The sequence below is a fragment of the Diadema antillarum genome, unplaced genomic scaffold (genome assembly GCF_040938485.1).
Source record: "Diadema antillarum isolate AM-2024a unplaced genomic scaffold, OU_Dant_1.0 seq00001086_RagTag, whole genome shotgun sequence".
Classification (NCBI taxonomy): domain Eukaryota; kingdom Metazoa; phylum Echinodermata; class Echinoidea; order Diadematoida; family Diadematidae; genus Diadema; species Diadema antillarum.
In genome coordinates, this window is record NW_027271906.1 from 263057 (window position 1) to 282132 (window position 19076).

Sequence of the window (19076 nt, forward strand, 5' to 3'; positions counted from 1 at the left end):
GAAACTTCTATGCTGCTATTTGCCACAAAAGTTGTCTACATAACTCAGACACATACAACTCATTTGACCACATGCTTCAATTGTGAAATGCCTAACATTTGCAAAATTCAAATCAATCATAAGAATACCTATTATGACAATGAGGGTATGTGATGAAAATATCCATTATGGTAATCATATTACAACACCAACAACAACTACTACTACTACCACTACTTAAAACAAGAATGATGTTTATTATAATAACACTATAAATAACAATACTGCCTAAAAAGATATAAAGGTAACTAGAAATGTCGCTTTGGCGACTGGTATGCCTCCGCCATAATGCATGATTTTCCCAATAGGTCTAGATAGTACATGTGGACAATGTGTAATTACATTTTCACAAAATTGGCAAAATATTGAAATAACAAATTTGTCACAAATGTGTTGAATGTTCACCTTCCTTGACCTGTAGGTTAATTGGATGAATAGGAGAGCATGTATCTAGGGATTTAAGGACTTTAACTTGACTTTGACCCATTCATATATTTAGGCATTGAGTAATTTTCAAGGTACAGGTGTGGAGAATTGGTGTGAATTTCTGAATTGAATAGTAAATTGTTACCATTTTCATCTGGCCCTTGACCCTAAAATTCGTAAGATAATCACTTTCAGGTAGAACATGCATAATATGTACTAAGTTTCAAGATAACTTGAGCCACTTCCGAGATATGGAGGAAAAAGTTAGTTCAGCACTTTCACTTGATCTTTGACCCTTTGACCTTTGAGGCAAAAAAAGAAAAGAAAAACTTTCCAGAGAATTTCTAATAGGTTACACATGCATACACCAAGTGTAAAAAAAAAAAAATAACCCTGCTGGCATTGCATAAATATGAGGGAAATAGTAAAATTTTGAAGTGTTGCACTTGACCTTTGACCACATGACCCAAACTTTCACCAGAGAATCTTAATTGGGTAATACATCTATACACTAAGTTTCAAGAAAATATCTTCAGGCATTCAATAGATATGGTGGAAATAGTGAAATTTTATGTATTTGACCCTGACCTTTTGACCTTTGACCTCATGACCCAAACTTTCACCAGAGAATTTTAATTGGGTAATACATGTATACACTAAGTTTCAAGAAAATATCTTCAGGCATTCAATAGATATGGTGGAAATAGTGAAATTTTATGTATTTGACCTTGACCTTTTGACCTTTGACCTTGAGCATGTGCACCCAAAAGTTGATAGGCACAACTTCACCCCCTAATACACATACATGCCAAGTTTCAGTAGGATACCTCAACAGGTTTTGATAGTTACCTTGTCCACAAAATTCATTACGGACGGACGGAAGGACGGACGGACGGAAGGACGGACGGACGGACGGACGGACGGACGGACGGACGGACAACCCGAAAACATAATGCCTCCGGCACCACTTCGTGGCGGAGGCATAACAACATAAAGAATAAGAGAAAATTGATTTTTATATAGAAGTGTAAAATACTCAGAATCAGAATCAGGGTTGATATTTTAGCCTGCTTTTATATTCGTGATAATGAAACCTTGTGAAATATTCAGCATATATTATACAGTAATTCACTGTTATTAGGAAATCATAGAATGACATAAAAGTGGCTTATGGGGGCTCCTCCCCCCCCCCTTTTTTGTAAAATTATCATGCTAATCTAGAACCTACAATGTAGATCTTTCAAGATTAAATTTTCATCACACAAGCAATTATGTACATAACATTGGTCTTTAATCACACAGACCCTGAAAGCATGATATTGTTTTCAAAAAAAAAAAAAACATGCAAAAGCAAAAGGAATATATTGAAACCAATCTTGGAACCTATTAGGGGCAAAAAACAAACAAACAAACAAACAAAACATCACAAGAAACTACAAGGCGACAAAATGTCTAAACAAGCACATATCTACCTATCTTGCAATTCTCATGATGGGCTTTGAACTTGAGGAGATGTCTGATGAAAGTGGGATTTCCCTTTGGTCTAAAGTTGGTCTTCAAGGCTGATATTCTCCGGTGAGGGAGGGGCCTGGCAGGTATGGAGGGGAGAGGAGAGAGGAGAGAAAACTACAAACTTTCACTGATGACACACACCTAAACACTTACATATTTCATACATTATATCTGCAAGTCCCAGGAGTGATTTTAGAGTACAGGTCAAGAATTTCTCTTTCAAGATGTAGGACTCTGTAGGTGAAAAATCATTAAAACATCATCAAAACATCATCACAGCATTGTCCTTACTATGTGCAAACCAAAAATTAACAAGTTTTCAAAACTACGTGTTTATTGACAGAAAATAATGTTTAGCATACTGTAAAAAATAAAATATTGGCGGCATGAAATTTTCGAGAATTGGAGCCGACAGCCTTTATATGCGGCATGAAATTTTCATGAATTGACACTGGCATTCAATGCATAGTGTAGACAAGAATTTTCGCCTGCATTTTAATTTCGCGAATCCTAGCGCTCGTGAAATTCGCGAAATTAAAATGCATGCGAACATTCCTCGTTTTACATTACTCATTTTTGTAGCACACCATTTCTTACTATTTATCTCCGACAGTAAGTGAAACCTACAGCCAGCAAAGGCTATGTTTTCTATCTGTCTGTCTGTTTGTCTGTCTGTTTGTCTGTCTGTCTGTCTGTCCGTGTACACAATAACTCAAGAATGGATGAAAAATTTTTACGAACAAGAAACACTTTAATTTGGGGGTAATGAGGTCAAAATCACTCTGTCAACTGCAGCTTTTGGCCCATCAGATGGTAACGGTGGTGGCGGCCAGAAACTCACCGGTCCCAGTCGGGCACGTCCCTCTTGAAGATGGAGTCGATAGGCAGGACCTGCTGGCGGTTCCGGCTGTTGGCTAGCACCTCCTTGGACTTGGCCATGGTGGTGGTGAGGACGCAATCCAAGTCTGTAGACATGTTCCAGGATATAACGCGTGCCTCATTCTCATCCTCCACCTCGGCTAGGTGACCCACCTGTGGGAGGAACACACACACACACACACACACAAAGGTCCTTGCGTTAAAGAAACCAAACTATAAATGTGGGTTGTAGAATTTTGTCGAATTCTTTTGAAGAATTCTGTTGACTCTTTCAACCCCTCTTGGGGTATCAAAGTTCAAACAAACATAGAATATAAAAAACAGTATGACAGACTTGTGAATACAAACCTTGTAGATTATACATGACACAAAGATATAAAAGATAATACAGTGTATGAGAGTACAAACATGAGTAAAACACGGATTAGTGAAAGTAGCAATATTTGTAGAACACAAAACACTGAAGGTTTGAGGAAAAAAGGACTAGCAATTCAAAAGTTATGAACTTTTAGAATATCAGTGCCACCAATGGTGGATAAGAAAACTGCTACAGCTCATGACGTCATTTTGGATAACAAAATAAAGAAAATATACAGATTATTCCATCCATTGACTTGTTACTGACATATGTTAACCCATTTTAACTTGGCTATTTGAGACCAAGTTTTTACTAAGGGGGGGGGGGGGGGGGAATCGCGTGATCGCCACATAATTTTGCCTGAACATAGAGCCGGATGTAAACTACAAGATTACATGTTCAAACAATAGAGAAATGTTGATTCTATATTTTTTAATAGATCAATTATGCAAATCATATTTTCACCTATGACTCCATCAAAAAGACTGAAGGATTGCTTAACTTTTGTGTCAGAGTTCCTCAAGACACATCGATCAATTTTCTAGTAAAAAAATGGCGAAATCAAAATCAGTTTCTTTTGTATTTTGTTGATTTATTAATTTCTTATGTATTTAATTGTTTATTAGATCTTTTGTTTTCTTTTTTTTTTGCCAAAATTTGTTGCATCCACTTTTTCAAGCTTATCTACATTAGAATTGACTAATTTCAATGGTTAAAAGTTGAAATAATCTAATTTATATCAATTAAACCATTAAAAAAATTGCATTGGATTTGCACACGAAATCATGAATTTGAGCGGTTTTCGGGTTGACATGCTTATGCAAAACATTGTGTAACTTCAGAACGGTGTACCCGGACGTCGCAAATTTGGTCTCAAAATATGCAGGAGACTTCAACGAAAAAAGTCATGAAATGATGCGGCAAAATCTTTATGCGTTGCGGAATCGTGGCGCGAAATGTCGAGAGTGGGTCAATTCGACCCAACCCCCACTTAAAATAGGGTTAAGGGTAATTACTCCCCCTGCTTTCTGAAGTAAAGTGCAATTTCATAGTAATAGCAAAATGAATACATGTTTAAATGTAGCAATTTACAAACACATCAGCAGAGTCTGAGGAAAATGGAACAATCCCTTTAAAGGTTTAGAATCTTTAAAAGTTTGGTGGCACTGTAGTTGGATTAGAGGACTTCTGCCGTTTGTGATGTCACACATGGACAACAATATCAAGAAAATAAAGACAAAATTCAACATTACTTTCATTTTTTCCAGCGTTAATGACAGAGCACTTGACTTACCACTTTCTCAAATCAGTAGGAGTATCATTACCTTTTACATATTGTCACTGGGTGAACAAGACCTCGTATCTACAAAATGTCAAATGTTCAGGAGAGCCAAAAAACATGGCAGCCACAGCACTATAGCCAATGGAATGGCCTTTCCTTTGACATGCCGTGGTGGCTTCATCTTTGGAGTAAGACAGTTGGGATTTGGTCAGGACATCACTTAACCCATTATCTGACCATTAATCAATAAAAGTCATTTTCACCAAAATTTCAGATACATGGTCTTGTCACCCCAGCGACGATATGTTAGTAACAAGTCTAGGGACAGTGTCATTTTTATTTTAAAAAACTAACATGGTTTCATCCTTGTTGCCACATTCCCTACTTAACCCAGTTTATGCAGAATAATTAATTATAATATGCATTCCTCCAGTCAACACATGTCTGCAAAAAGCTAGAATGGATCTAACCTTGCCAAGGATCTCCTTATCGTGCGTCTCAATGGGGGGAATTCCACAAGTCCTCCTCGGTTTGTTCTTCAGCTGCTCGATCTTCTCCTTCAGTGTCGACGTCGTCGCGGCAATTCCATCCCTCTGTAGAATGGTGAACACGTACAATGACAGCAATCAGGTTATGAAAAATGCCTCACTTTGAAGGATTTCATGATGAAAGAAAATACAACTCAAGCCCCACTGAACCTAGAATGACTTCTTCAGGAAATACTAGTATACATTTTCACTGAGATAGTCGTCTTTTTCACAGGTTAAAATTTATGAAGGAAATCAAACATGTTCAACAAAGAAGTTTCAGGGCATTTTATAGGAATAGCAGGAATAGACAGGTTACTCCACTTCCATCTAACTCACCTACTCTTCTTGATCTTTCTAAAAGATGTTTTAGCAACAAATTTAGAAACTTGATGTTACAAATATACGCACAGCAAATTTACGAGATTGATAACAAACATGGTCCTCACCGTGGCCATTTGACCAGCTTTGACTCCAGCCTGCTTCAGCTCTTGTCGAATCTTTGTCTCTCGCTTCGCTCCCTCCTCCACAGAATCTGTCGTGGGAGAGCAGATATTTCACAACAAATATTTCTTTAAAAGTGCTGGAACAGAACAAATCATATCTCACTGGGATGCAACAGCTCATGATGTACTCACTAGGGAGCTTTATACTTTCGCGGCGAGGATGTTCACAGGAAAAAAATAATGCCTCCGGCACCACTTCGTGGCGGAGGCATAAAAACCTGTTCTGGTTTTTCAGACGACCTCGCATCATCTGAATTTTCATGGTCTGCTTCCGGGCCATTTTTGTGTCCGCTCAAATTCATGACGCAAAGAGTTTCTTGATGCAGTGTTCGTGAGGGGGCCATATTTTACTTTGTAAAGGTTGTGTTAACCCTATTCTAACTGGGCTATTTGAGACCAAGTTTTGACTGGGGGAGGGGGTCAATTTGAAAAAGCATGTGAACATTTTTGCATGCCACATGTTCCATAGTTAAAGGGTGTGTACAGTTCTGGTTCAGGTGAGGCTTAAGCTTTTAACGTTTTGCAAGATATTCAGAAACCACTCTATGAGATATCAAAGAGCATGCAATTCTAAGGGGTATCGAAAGTTTATTTGATGAAAATTAGTTATGAAATGGCTGAGATGTCCAAAAACAAGTTTAAACAAAGAGATCCTAATAAAAGGCGTGGCCTGTCGCCTTTTATTATTATCACTTTTTTGGATATATCAGCCATTTGAAAACCAATTTTCATCAAATGAATGTTGAATCCTTCTTAAGATTACATGCTCTTTCATATTTTGTTAAAGGTTTCTTATTAACTCACTTAGGAATGTTCAAAACATGAATCCCCACTGAACCAGAGCCGGTACTGTACAGTCCCTTTAATGTCCTGATTTCACAGAATTAAACACCTGCGAAATCCATCTTACCCAGCAAAGCGCAAAAAAAAAAATCACTCGCACGAAAATAACCACTTTTACAGTAAATCAATGACTCAAAGCACAAATGTTCTTTTTGTTTTTACTCTCCAACTTATGAAACACTACCAATGAAGAATAATAATCATATAAAAAATAATGAAATACGGCACAAAACCATAGAAATGTAGTTCCTGGATCTTGACAGGTTAGAAGTAAAACAACAGTTGTTTGTCTTCTTCCTGGAAGTCAGTACAATATTAGGAGGGGACAAGAAGACGTGATACAGCTTCTGTACTTAAGTTTTGAATAATTTCTCTGGTTCTTACCTCTAAACATCTCCAGCAGTTGTTGTTTCCCTTCAAACATGTCCTTGTATGACTTGATGGTCTTGTTCAGGGAGTCCCTCTCCTTTGATAGGTGGGCCATTTTCTGTTGCTTCTTCACATCTAACACGAATCCAAACACAAAATGTCATTTGCTGATGGGCTACAGGATTATCTAGAGACATCTGAAAGCTGGCAAAGGAGTGCATCCCAAAACAAATTCATTTGCCTTTGGCTATCATATAATTACCTCTGCCGAGGGAGGAGGTTATGTTTCCATCGGCGTTGGTTTGTTTGTTTGTCTGTGCAGAATAACTCAAAAAATAGGAGACAGATTTCAATATAACTTACAGGAAAGGTTGAGAATGACACAAGAGATGATGAAATTTTGGTAGTGATTCGGCAATTTTTGTGGATTTTATGAAGGATTTTCGATATTTTGGCAGGTAGGGTCAATAAACTTGTGTGTTCAAGCTGCACATTTTTGAGGTTTTCATACGCGCACTAAAGTCCGTGCTCTAGTTTCTGCAAAGGTGAGGCGCGCTGCACAGCTTGAAGTTGATGACGTATCAAAAGGCTTCTACATGTATATTAGGAAATATAACAATTTTCAGTGTATGCATACATATCATGGGTGGAAATCACTGCTCTCTATGGAAGAACAAGATCATATAGCTGCTTGGCGGAGGTCTGCGCTCTCAGAGTGCTTCTCCAGTTTGTTAGTATTAACTCTTTGTGAGCCAGAATGTACACGTAAACTCCCTGTGTGCAGCATGACTCTAAGATCGCAAGGCATCCGCAATTTTGAAAAACACTGCTTAAAGGGATCGTATAGTTTTGGTTGAGACCTAATTTCAGGTTTCTAACATTTTTTGGTGAGATATTGAGAAACCTTTTATGAAATATGAAAAAGCATGTAATTCTATGAGGAATTCAATGTTTATTTGATGAAAATTGGTTTTGAAATGGCTGAGATATCCAAAAAAGAGCAATTCTAATAAAGTGTGGGACCCACACTTTATCACAATCGCTTTGTTTTACTTTGTTTTTTGGATGTTTCTGTCATTCCAAACCCGATTTTCATCAAACAAACTTTGAATTCCTCTTAAAATGGTATGCTCTATACTACATCATAAGTGTTTTCTTGCTATCTCGCAAAAAGTTAAAAGCCCAATTCTCATCTCCACCAATACTGTACTATCCCTTTAAGTTTGATTTTACCCAATCCATAATAATAATAACAATAACAACAATCATCATGTACAATGTATTATTATCATCATCATCATCATCATCATCAAATGGACCAGATTAAGAGCATATACACACTATAAACATTACAAACATAACACAAAAGCTAGAGTAAAAAAATTGTACTGTACCGTACTGTACATGTAGCACAAAACGATAGAGGTAAGGATGGTGACAACATGTCGGCCATGGCACACAAAAGTTACAATATACAAATAATGACTGCTATGAGGGGCACAGTTAAAATTATGGGCCCAAGGTGATGTGAAAACCGTAACTATGCCCGAAGCGAAGCTGAGGGCATGGTTACGGTTTTCACATCACCGAGGGCCTACATAATTTTAACTGTACCCCGAATATCAAGCAGTCATTATTTGTTTTATATACCGAAAATATAGATTCCGAAATATAGATACCGAAAATATAGATTCTAGTCTCTTTTACAGCACTCGTAATCAATGCTGATCGACAGCGCGGCGGTCGTATCATTGGTGCGTACAGTGATATGTACAGTGTACGTTATGTGTACTATGGGGTTGCGATTGTCTCCAAACCAGTCCGCTAGTCTCTTTTACAGCACGCTGATTGAATGCGCGGCGGTCGTATCATTGGTGCGTACATAATATGAGCGATCTACGTGTACGGGGTCGCGACTGTCTCTAAAACCTATTTACTAACTGTGCCCGGGCCCCGGTCACAGTAACTCAAAAAATAGGCACAGTTATTTTCATGACTCCCCTTTTAACCAATCAGATGAGAGGATTCTAGAAATGAATTATATAACATTTATTACTGCCCGTACGCATGTGAACCCACACATGTTACCCCAAGGAACAGTGATGAAATACATACAATTTACAGACTTAGTGTACACAGACTTAAATTCAAATATTGTACCATAGACATAGTATCGTACATAACATACAAAAACTGCAAATCATATGGATTAAAATGCAGACCAATGGGATCCGCAGTTATGATTCTGAACGGACAAACATGGTAATGGAGTAATGCATTAACACCAACTTGAACATCGTGGCCAAATTGCATAAGAACATGAAGGGGGGGCACAATGCAGGGCTATTGACTTTCAGTGCTGCTAAGGGTCCAAACGGTCCTCCTGCTATGGGTTGAAAAGAGTTTCTTACCATTGTAGAAGAGGAAAGGGAGGATGTAGGGGTCCACTGTCACCCCCTTGCAGTTGAGGACAAAGTGAAGCGTGTACTCGTTGCCATCTCGACCCGGAGTTTTCTCTTGTAGCGAGACGTTCTGTACAGTAGCATAGCAAAGACGAGGGGGGGGGGGGAAGAGGAGAGAAGAATATGAGAATACACAGAGCAAGAGACACACATACAGAAAAACGGAAATACACAAATCACATGTGGAAAGCTCTTCACTATCGCACTACATTATTCTATGTTTACACCATTTAGTCAGGCAAAGTACTGCGAAACACAAAATTTTCATGGCATGAAATTTTCGCAAATGGGAGCCAACGGCCTCATTCGCAGCATGAAATTTTCACGAATTGCCTCTAACATTCAATGCATATAGTGTGGACAAGATCTTTAGCTTGCATTTTAATTTCACGAAACTCGGCTCTCGCGAAATTAGCGATATTGAAATGCACGCGAACATTCCTCATTTTACAGTACACGATATGCTTCTTGATGTGATATCAGCAGGAATATGTTATATCGTTCAATACTAATCACAAAGTCGGAGTCTCTAATCTTCCCGGGACATAACATGATTACCACCTTGCTAATTATTTAAAAGGGAAAACATTTAATAGACAACATTGCAAAACTTGGGAGAAAAAAATCAAACAACATCTTTGGCTAAAATAAATATGATAATGCAATGATAGCTTAGCAGCTCTGAAGCAATTGCTCAACAATTTTGTTTCCCTTTTTAATCTTTTTCCCTTCTTCCTCCCCTCACCTCAACATGCGCACATCCCTTGTTAAAGCTGAATTGCATTGCGTGCTTGTTGCCGTGGAGACAAGGAACCTCTGTGCCATTGCTGCCGCCTATCAGGTGAACTTCCAGGGAGCCTGACACGTCCTGGCCTGTCACGTTTCCGTATGCATCCTGGATGGTTGGGGGTAGGGAGAAGGGGGAAGGGGGCCACAAATGGAAGCAATAATTCCCTAGATAATCACTGCCAGTCAGTACATGGGTATATATATAATTTCCATGAAGATACCTCAAACCACATTTGTGAGGTATGGAGAAACTAGATATATCGCTACGGCGACTGATATGCCTCCGCCATAATGCATGGTTCTCCTAATAGGTCTATAGTACAATGTCTTGACAATGTGTGATGACAGTTTCACACAATAGGCAAAATATTAAAATGACAGGTTTGCCACAAATGGGCTGAATGTTCACTTTCCTAGAACTAGGTTCAATTGGATGAATGATTAAAATGTTGGAGTGCAGGTATTTGGGGAACTGATGATTTTTACTTGACTTTTGACCCTTTTATAAGTTTATGCATTGAGTAATTTTCAAGGTATTGAGAAAAAGCATAATTTCAGTATCAAATGGGAAAATAGCATTATCTAAACCTGGCCTTTGACCTTTGACCTCACAGTTCCAAAGAGAATCACTGTTAGGTTGAACATGCATAAATACGTAAGTTTCATGATGATACCTTGAGTTACTTTTGAGATATGGAGGAAAAAGTGCAATTCAGCACTTTCACTTGACCTTTGATCTTTTGGCAAGGAACTTCCCACAGAATATATATTGGGTAATACATGCATACATCAAGTTAAAAAAAAACAAAAAAACCTTCAGGCATTGCATAAATATAAGGAAAGTAGTGATATTTTGAGGAGTTGACCTTGACCTTTGACCCCTGACCTTTAAACCATGACCCCCAACTTCCCTAGATAATCACTGCCCATTGGAACAAGCATATATACTAAGTTCTATGAAGATACCTTGAACCATTTGCGAGATATGGAGAAAAACATGAATTTTCAACCTTTTTTTTCTCACAAAATAACCTGTGACCTTTGACCTTTGACCCCCGTGACCCTAAAATCCAAACAAAGTATTATCCCCCAGGATATACCCTCATACCAAGTTTGATGTAAAACCACCACACGGTTCTTGAGATATCGACAAAAACAAAATGGGACGGACGGACGGACGGACGGACGGACGACCCGAAAACATTATGCCTCCAGCCACTTCGTTGGCGGAGGCATAAAAAAGTGATATTGTGACATTTTCATGTGACCTTTGACCTTTAACCTCATGACCCGAAACTCTCTCTGGAGAATCTTCTTAGTACATGTATACACTACATTTCAAGAAAATACTTTCCGGCATTGCATAGATATGGGGGAATAGTGAAATTTTGAGCATTTGACCTTCATCTTTTGACCTTTGACCTTGAACATGTGCATCCAAAACTTGATAGGCACAACTTTGCCCACTCATACATGTACATGCCAAGTTTCATTAGGATAACTCAAACATTTTTTTAGTTACTGTGTCAACAAAATTGATTACATACAGAAGGACCAACGGACGGACAGCCCAAAAACATAATGAGGCATAAAAAGTGCTAGTATTCCTTGGATTTGATGTGTTACCCAATAGCATGGCATCTAGACTCTACTACTTGTAGTCACTCTGAAACGCTAGTGGGCTGGCCTGGAATACTGCGTGCGAGGCAAATTTTTGTTCTCATTTTCCCCAATACTTTTCACATTTTCGAGATCGAGAGCCCTTGAGCAAAATTCACAAAACTATGTTGTAAAATCACCGCAACAATGCCAGCGTATGCAGTATACTTACGACGAGGTGGAAGTTGAGGGAGTGAACAAGCGTCCTGCTATGGGAGCCCGGCGTGTTGGTGACTGTCAGCGTCTTGGGCACCGTCTCCGGAACCAGCTTGGCAGGAGACCCAGGCTGGACTTTGAAAAACATCTGCCAAGAGAAAGGGTGGAGGTTCTTCATTCATTAAAGGGATGATACAGTATTGGTGGAGATGAGAATTGGGCTTTAACCCTAACTAGGCCGGGCTATTTAGGGAGATCATAGAGCCGGGGGGGGGGGGGGGCCTCCCAGGCCCCCTCTCCAGATCTCGGCCGCTGACCGTGCGATCGCGACGAAAATTGGCACACACATTGCCTATGATGTAATCTAAAGTACTACAAAGTTAAATTTAAAAAAGAATTATCATTTATGCTATATTATGCTAATTTATGCATAATGATGCATGAAATCAGGCAATTTGGTATAAATCACTAAATAAAGCTCAAAATGGACACATCTTTTGTGTAAATATTCTTTTTAGTGTCCTGAGCAAATATAAGAGAAAAAATTGTGCCATCAGAAAAAATTTCTGAAGTATTTTATTGTTTTTTGAATTTCTTATGTATTTCCTTGTTTTTTTCACTTTATGTTTTTCATTGTTTTTTCGATGAAACTTGTCCGCGACATTGTTACGAACAAGAAAATATGTTATTAATTGATTTTAATCAATAAAACCCCAAAATAATCATACTTTTATGAAATTTGCCTGTAAGCACAGTTTGCATTGAAATTGTACACGAATTTACGTTTTTGAGCAATTTTTGGTCTGACATGCACGTACATATTTATGCGCAACTTCGGAACCGCGCACCCGGGCGTCGCAAATTTGGTGTCAACATCGTGCGAAAGGCCCCCCCCCCCCCCGTAGTTCGGGTTAAACTTTTTGTGAGATACAAGAAAGCACTTATGAAATGGTACAGACCATGATTATTTAAGAGGAATTCAACGTTTATTTGATGAAAATCGGGTTTGGAATGAATGGAACATCCAGAAACAAAGTAAAACAAAGCAATCGTAATAAAAGGTAGGTCCTACACTTTATCAAAATTGCTCTGTTTTGGACATCTCAGCCATGTCAAAACCAATTTTCATCAAATAAGCGTTGAAATCCTCATGAATTACATGCTCTTTCATATTTCATAAGAAGTTTCTCATTATCTCACCAAAAAATGTTAGAAACATTAAATTAGGTCTCGACCAAAACTACACGATCCCTTTAAGCCACCAATGCCAAGGAATTAAATATGTGCAGTTTGATGCAGTGTATTGTAGTACAAATTGGGACTTTCTAGGTTATGTCAGTAAATCCTTTTAATGTTCACATCAGAAAAAAAAGGAAGTATATGAAGAGTTTCAGTGTCAACTGGAATGAAGGATCAGGCAGGAACTTTTCTACAGACTTAGTTTATTGAAGGAAAATGATTGTCTATCAGAACACGGTAAAACTTTTACAGATCATCACTGCAAATTGCAAATAATTCTAAAGATGCAGAAAATAGTGTATTGTGAGTCAGGTGTTATTCATGAATTGAACAACACACAAGATATCAACTCTGGTCTTGATATGAATGCAACTTGTATGCATAAATTCCTCCCTTCGTGACTATACTCCACCATTCCGATTTTAAAGGGTGAGTACAGTTCTGGTTCAGGTGAGGATTTCACGTCTAACGTTTTGCAAGATATTCAGAAACCGCTCTATGAGATGTCAAAGACCATGCAATTCTAAGGGGTACCAAAAGTTTATTTGATGAAAATCGGTTTTGAAATTGTTGAGATATCCAAAAACAAGGTGAAACAAAGAGATCCTAATAAAAGGCGTGGCCTGTCGCTTTTTATTATCATCACTTTTTTGGATATCTCAGCCATTTGTAAACCAATTTTCATCAAATAAATGTTGAATCCTTCTTAAAATTACACGCTCTTTCATATTTCATAAGAGGTTTCTCCTTATCTCACTTACGAATGTTATAAACCTGAATCCCCACCTCAACCAGTACTGTACTGTCCCTTTAACCACTGGCCAAACTATCAGGAAGTCCCTATCTGCAAAGAATTAGACTTGCTAGATAAACAGCGTATACAATAATAAACTCTTCAAGTGAATCATATTTCATCACTGCTTCACAGGACCTATGGTGGGATCGAGGCAAGCACTTACACTTGATGAGTTCTTGGTGGAACTGGCTACAGAGGCCTGAAAGACAATCCAGTAGTCACCAGCTTCCTGAGGTAGTGGTCTTTGTCTGAAATACAATGAAAACAGAGCAAAAACACTTTAAAAAGGAAACAAAACAAGAAAACCTCCCAAACAACAACAAATATCACTGAAAGTAATCAATACCCCCGCCTAAACATACCTTACTGGTACGCTACCGTGAATATTAAGCAGCACTTTACATACACTGTAAAGGGCAGAGATTTGGCTCAGTCAGTAGCTCATCTGCCTCCAGATTCAAAGGACCTGGATTCAATACCCGAGTCTGGACTGAGCAATGTTGTGTGTAATCATACCGTCCTCTCTAGCAAGAGACAAAACACTCTGTCCCTCAGATAGGAAGTGCTTGACCCGGAGATGTGGTCACGCTTCACATCCAACTGGACCCATGGAAGACAAGCTAGGGCAACTGAATATGGGATAGCCAGCCATCTTCTCAGATGGAAAAATGAAACAAACAAATAATGAGACGAATATTGCTACACAGCCAAAGATGTCCGATATCTCTCCAGTGTATGGATTCCTTTCAAACAGGGATCTGCTGAGATAATTGTTTCATTTCATTGTTATCATTAGATAACAAGAGCTGTTTTGGACAAATCAATAATTTACTACAGACATTACAATGCAGATTTTTTTCTTAAAAATATGCAGACATTTCCTAAACCATACTAGTAGTTGATTCCGCCAAATTGGCTTTCATAATATATCATCTAATATACTATCTTTTGATGGTTTATTCCCCACCAGCTGGTCCATTCATTCTCAAAAGTTAAATGTACATGGTCCCGGTGGTTTAGTCGAATGCATACGCGGGAGCACGGCACAAGCTTCGTATATAGAGACCTACGCTATCGACTCCTCTTTAGCACTTACGCTTTCACCCATTCCCCCGAGTTTGAAGAAGTCCGATCCACTGTAGTCAGTTGTCCGATCACAGTTCGGCTCATGATTCGGCTGAGGGGGATGACAGCTTTAGCAAACTTCTTTTGTGACGAGATACTAAGAAGCACATATGCACGCACCCTGGCATTACTACAGACTGCGTGATGCGCAGAGAAGACAACAAAGGCAACGTTAACTAGCAACACCTACACGCTTTACTCTTGACAACAGCTCACTTTCGGCAATCTTTGTATCAAAGCTAACGGTGATCAGCAGTATCACCAACAGCGCCCCCGCACCCACCGGGACTATGCGCATTTAAATGTGCATGAGGAAACCATCAGTGTACTCTGGCATTCGGACAGAATCCAATCTCCTTCTTTTGCGGGTACTGTTAAAGTGGACATTTCTGGGCAAACAATCTTTCATGCTCAACCTGGTAAGAATAATTCTACATGTTTATCATTCAAGACAAAAACTAGAAATGTCGCTATGGCATGACTGATAAGCCTCCACCATATCGCATGGCTGTCCCGATAAGTCTAGCGTGAGGCATATAACAGGAAAATACATACAAGAAGCAAAAAATTTTGCATGCTCCTAATTTCACTCTAGTTTTATGTCACTCGAAATGCACAAAAATTTCCACTTTTATCATACTTTGGTGGCCATCGCACAACCAGGGCTTGACCAGCGACTCACCGAAAGTATACGTGCCCTTCTTCGTCCCGGCTGTAGGACTCGTCAGCTTTGCTGGTGGAGGCGCCGGTCGGAGGCGAGCCATCCGGGCTGGTGGTTTTGTTCCCTTTCCAGAGTCGCATGGCAACCTGGCTGGGTGGGACGCTGGTCATGGTACTCCCATCCTCAGCCATTATGTGCACGTCGAAGTCTGTGACAAGACAAAAAAAAACACAAAAAAAAACACGGAAGGAGAAAGAAATAACAATTGCTTACGTTACCGGAACAAAGGAGATGAAGTACAGACAATTCAGGTTACAGTGCACTCCCATTATAACGAACACTGTTACAATGAAATTCCAGTTACAACACAGTGAAAATTCAGGCCGCAAAATCATCCACTCTTACGTATTTTTATTGTGTTAATTTTTTTTCTCGGTTATAACGAAATTTCAATACATCCTAAGAAAACTTCGTTATAACGGGTGTCCACTGTATATCCAAACGCAGGAAGTTTGGAAAATATTACATTTTACATTAATCACATATTTCAATCTTTTCTCCGCAATTGTCACTTATTTTCACACACATACATGTACATGCCTGCATGCACGCACATCATACACAATACAATGACTCAGTACAATTTAAATATTTCCACTAGTGTTATGAATCTACACTGTATATCAGTGTACTTCCCTCGCATTTCTATGTATCTACATTATACATGTGTCATGTATGTATATTATGCAATATAATCTTGACTCAGTACAGTTTAATATTTTACATAATTACACTAGTGTTAAGAATCTAAATTGTTGTACATCCCTTGTATTTCTACATCATACCTGCATCTTCTACGCACACTCTATGAATGTACCAATGTGTGCCATGTTTGCATGCAAACAAAGCAAATTTCTAGAAATGGACGATAAAATCAAATTGAACTGAATTGAATAAGTTTATTCTCAGAAATCCAGCAAAGAAAGACTAATTAAAACGCAATAATGTTTCGAGGGTGCTGAATCCAAAACCAAATGACGCAACTCTTGCATCCCTCAGGGTTTTTGAGATATTCCAGATTTTCAGTGGCCAGTTTGTCAGCCATCTTGAATATCCAAGAACCCTCAAGGATGCGACAGTTGCATCATCCAGATCGAGATTCAGCCCCTGGCACCCAAACTATATTATCACCCCAGCAATACAAGGAACCCATTTTGACATGTGGGTCAAGACAAACATGGTGTGTCCAAGGTCATATACAAGGTCATATACAAGAGGCAATATTTAAACTGGGCCCTTCTGTTTAGCCCATTAAAGACTAATCCTAGATATGCTCAGGCAGGTGGGTATAGGATGTACATTCTGTGGCAAAATTTGCTCTTTCTCAATGGGTTAAAATTAAGAGTCTTATCCACGAGTAAGGAAGTAGCAATGTTACAGTCTTTCATTATAGCTTGGGTTGAAACCAAGGCCCCGTTTCATAAAAACTCACTATCAATAACAAGTTACAGGGAGTCAAAAGGGGCCCTTTTGACTCCCTTTTACTCCCTTGGCTCGCCACTATTGGATAAGCAGTTTTCAGCAGCTTTTTTTGCTACCAACAATAAGTTACGGTAGCTGTTACAAGCTACTGAAATCCTTGCATCTCACTGGCTGAGAGCAAATTTGTCATAGAAATGTTGGCAGTTGTTACTGATAACAAGTTTTATGAAATGAGACCCAGGTGCGTGCATAAACACTCAAGCCAGGCGAGGCTGTTTAGAACCAGTTTCCATCAACATGAATGGCTATAACTTCACATTTTGGTACTCCATTGGACAAAATCACAATGAACGCCCCTTTTAAAACTCATTCCACAACAAAATCTTGACCATCTTACCCGGAAACAAATCTCCAACCGTGTAGGATCCTCTCTCCTTGAAGTCCACCTGGACCTTCTGGGGCTGGTTGGGGGTCTGGTGAGAGCTTGAGGGTTAGGGGCGGACTCACCACAAAGCTTCGTCCCATGGACATCTTGGCATTCAGCTTGTACATCCCACTGCGATGGAGACATGGAGAACGGAAGGCAGTCTGTTTAACTCTTAGAGTGCCATGGAGTAAAATACCCAGTGTGTCTAGTTATTCTAAGACAGCAACAGATGGGGGCTTGTGAAAACCATTCTGGCTTTTCTTACAGTCACATTATCTTTTATGGAAGAGTTCTAATAGTAGAAATGCAATAAAGTGATAATTGTAGAGAAAACTGCAAGCTTTGCTGCGACGTGGATTTCATGACAAAGCCATGGATGGCTATGAACCTTTCAATGTACTGTGGCATACAGCGATTCATCAATCAGGCTGTGCACAGTTGCACGTTTGACCAAACAAGTCGTTGACTGAGTCAGGCATGTGAAGGTGGCTGTAACATGACAAAATCTGATAAAAGATAAAAGGTAAAGAGAAGACTGCGAAGGCTGGGGAATGAAAGACTCCCACTTTCAACAAGACATAAATTATTCCCTAACACCACCCCCTCACATCCTCACACAGGTCCTTGGAAGCAATGGCAAAGAGAAAACCTCTATAGCACATACACTTCAAAAAAGAAATGTAACCCAAATATACATGTGGATTGAGTGACTGTAGCTACGTTACAAGAACAAATCCGTGAAGTTTCAATAAAATCAGACAATCCGCTCAGAAGCTATAATGGATTTTTACAGTTTTCGGTGGTGAAATAAAATAAACTCAAAGTCAAACTCCCTCAATCCAAGCACATATCTTTTAGGTTGCACTCTTCTTCAAAACCAACTCACACAGGTCCATGGAAGCATAGTCTGCCAAAGTCCACCTCGCCATTCTTGTCAGGCTTTGCGGAGAGAGACCGTGTCCCAATGATCTGAAAGGGGAGGAAAACAAATGCTACATTAACTTGTGTATTGACCACACCATTTCCTTGCCATTAGAAAGACTTTTCCAATAAGAAGTGTGGTTGAAGCATAGTAACAGTAAATATTGTTTGCCCCTGATGATAGTCTGTGTCCTAGAAGATTATCTTGCACCGTACATTTTGGCAGCAGAAGTGCATAAGTTAATATCATAGAGCATGTAAAACAAATATTGACTGCTTCGAGGGACATGGTTAGTATTTGTACAGAGGAGATTTCTCAACAGTGCTATGCCCGAAGTCGAAGTCAAGGGCAATAGCACTGTTAAGAAATCAAATGGGGAAATAGTTTTAACCATGACCCGAAAGTTTATTTGATGAAAATTGGTTTTGAAATGGCTGTAATATCCAAAAAACAAAGAGGTCCTAATGAAAGGTGGGACCTACCTTTTATTAAAACCACTTTGTTTCACTTCATTTTTATTTTATATATATATCTCAGCCATTTCAAAACTGAGTTTCATGAAAAAAAAAACTTTGAATTCCTCTTACAATTGAATGCTCTTTCACATTTTATTAGTG

General features: G+C 39.0%; 1 pseudogene; it reads right to left on the reverse strand.

Annotated features, from left to right (window-relative positions):
• The window catches only part of LOC139743486 (structural maintenance of chromosomes flexible hinge domain-containing protein 1-like), a 43370-nt pseudogene that overhangs the window by 6390 nt on the left and 17904 nt on the right, over positions 1-19076 (reverse strand).